Source organism: Cupressus sempervirens, chromosome 9, assembly GCF_028749045.1.
Source record: "Cupressus sempervirens isolate cs-2001-9-10 chromosome 9, ASM2874904v1, whole genome shotgun sequence".
Classification (NCBI taxonomy): Eukaryota; Viridiplantae; Streptophyta; class Pinopsida; order Cupressales; family Cupressaceae; genus Cupressus; species Cupressus sempervirens.
The window spans coordinates 186,676,753-186,679,917 of NC_143126.1; positions in this window are offsets into that span (position 1 = coordinate 186,676,753).

The following is a 3,165-nucleotide window of genomic DNA, read 5'->3' on the forward strand; positions in this document are numbered from 1 at the left end:
CCATGCAAGTGGATAGTACAAAGACAATAGTTGATGAAAAAGATGATCCTTTCAAAACTATGGAGAAGCTCTTGTTAACAATTTGGTCAACTATACAAGCTCTAAAAATAATGATAAGGAAGAGGAAGAAAAATGTATCAAAGAGAAGGTAGAATAAAATAGAAGAAATAAGAGGAAGTAAGACTAGAAGCAAGAAAAAGAAAAACTTGGAGAGGATGAGTAGAAGAAGAGGAGAGAAAAAGCTGAAAGAAAGAGACCAGGAGGAGGAGGAGGAGGAGGAGGAGGAAGAAGAAGAAGGTAAGTAAGGTTTGCTATCATCTTTAATTAAGTTATTTGAAAGGAACAAGAAGGTGAAAAACTTGGAAAGAACCTCAGGTGAGGTTTCAAATAAATTACAATAAGTTGTGGTTTGGTATCATCTTTAAGTTATTTGAAAGGAACAAGAAGGTGAAAAACTTGGAAAGAACCTCAGGTGAGGTTTCAAATAAATTGCAATAAGTTATATATGTTAGGATAATAGATAATGATCCACAAGAAAGAGCAATCAATTTGATGAGTACATTTGATAGTGAATGCACTCAGTTAGCAAAGGTAGTAGCCAATCAATTGTAGATTAAGCATGATGCACATTTGTTTGACATTTGTTTGACACTATATGCACTAATGTGAGGAATGATTTCCAAAAACTTGATGCTTGCATCAAGGAGCTGAGAATATTTCTAGAGGAAGGCAAGAAATTTTATGGACAATGTACTTTGTCATACAATCACATCAAGGACATAAATGATGAGTTTAATGCCAAATTGAATGAGCTACAAGTTTTGATAATCAAACTACAGTAGCCAGATATAATCATTGAGGAACTTGAGGAAGATATTGCATAAGTTCATGATGATATTAGAATCATTGAACTTAGAAAAGAGAGAGTGATAAAGAAGTTCTCTTTTCTAAGAGAGCATTTGACACTAAAGATCAATAATGTGTAGAAACAACTTCAAGAATGTCTTGCAACGAAGACATCATATGATACATTTGTATATATAGACCTAAAAAAATTTCAGGTGGAATCCTATGTCTTATGTGCATTACTTAGCATATCAAAGGTAGTAAAAGACACCTAGCAAAAAGAATTTGAGAGCTTGAAAAAAATATGTGTGGATTGCATATCTAGAGTCTCAAATTCAGCATAAAGAAGAGGTAATACAAATTTAATATATACATAATTTTTGGCACCTTTGTCATTGATTTCAAAGGGGGAGATAAAGATAAGTAAAATTGTATAGATGTATGTACATATTAGGATAAAGATAATGGGAGAAAAAAATAAGAAAAATAGATTGTATATTGTATAGATATGTATAAAAGGGGATTATTCAAAGGGGGAGTTATATAATGTAATTAGGAGATATAAGGAAACATGGTTAAAATGTAATGATCCACAACTTTTGAAATTTTGCAAATTTTGATAATGCAAATTTTTGTAATGTTTCATAATTGCAAGTTTTTAGGACTTAGCCAATTTTCCCATGTATTGCCATCAATGCCAAAGGAGGAAATGTTTGGAAATTTTGCTAAGGTAGATATTGTATGTTGTCATTTATGGAAACATATCTTCTATATGAAGAAGGTAGACCTTGTGGATTAAGTCATGTTATTCATACTTAGAAAAGTGTCTAAGTATCATTTAGATTATCTGGTAGAACAGATAGAGTTTTGGTTGGTAGGCTTCATAGAATTTATATGGAATGTGTGCACTTAATGAATGATAATATAGACTATGATGATTATGTATGCCAAAGCATAAGTCAGTACAAATAGTGCAGATAGAGTTATGAGTAGATTACTAGTTATGACGATATACAAGTAAAACATAGCATAACAATGAAATGGATATTTTGGGTTCAAGAATTATTTTGTTTACAAAATATTTACTTAACTAATTAGGGATTGCATCCTAGATATTAACCCTAAGTTAGAAAGTTATAGTAATACATTTTGAAAAGTGTGCAAAAGCATGAATGTCGACTATGAAATTAAATTGTAATTGTTAAAGTGTAAAGTAAAGATTAGAAATGAAAAATTTAAGTGTAGAATATATGTGATATGTGATATAAAAATTTTGATGTATGATCAAAGGAATGAAAACTAAATTTTTTGTGTTCAAAAATGAAGGCAATATTAGATATTGAGGATATCAGCAGTAGTGTGAAAAAGGTTTTTGTATGTAACTCTTTGTATTAAGGAACCACATTGTATATTGTGTGTTTTGGTTGTGGGATCATCTTGCATATGTTTTGTATTTGTATATAACAACTCCTAATAGGGAGTGAGGCTTCTAATAAGGCATAAATCCTCTAACAAGGACTGAGACACTATACAAATGTAATAGACTCCTAACAGGGTCAACATTTTTAACCAAATACTTTTTTATTAGTTGATCATTTTGTGGGTACCATCCCCATCATAGTTTTCCTTTAGCCAAGGTTTCCGTAGTTAACAAAATATGGTGTTATGAGTTCTCTTATTTCATGGTTATGTTTATTATTCAACATAATTAGTTTACTTTCATATGAAATTTATAAGGTTATTAATAATATCCAATTTTGGGTTAAAGTTTGTAAAATATTAATTCACACCACTCCCCTGGTTGCCTGCTCTTAGTATTTCCTATTTCTAACATTAACAAATTTGGTCATATTATTTGAAGATGTCTTGAAGAAGACGAGAACAAGGAAAGGAAGGACAAAAAATATTGAGGAAGAAGAGACAATAGAGATAGCCAAGGTAATAAAGACTACAAGGGAAAAGGTAGAAATTTTGTTACATTGCAAAAGAAGATGGTTCTGATAGTGATTCTGATGAAAATGATGAAGAATTTTTTTATGTTAAAATGAAATATGAATCTAATGAAGATAAGAAAATTATTTTAATCTCACATGTGAGTAAAAATGATAGATGGGTAATTGATAGTGGTTGTTCACATCATATGACTGGTGATACAAGTTTGAAATTTAGAACATTATAATGGAAGTAGTGTTAAGTTTGGAAATGATGCACCTTGTTATGTGAAAGGTAAAGGGTCAATTATATTGAATTATAAGATTAGATGTAATAATATAGATTGGGTTGATGGAATGAAATATAACCTATTGAGTGTGGCATGGT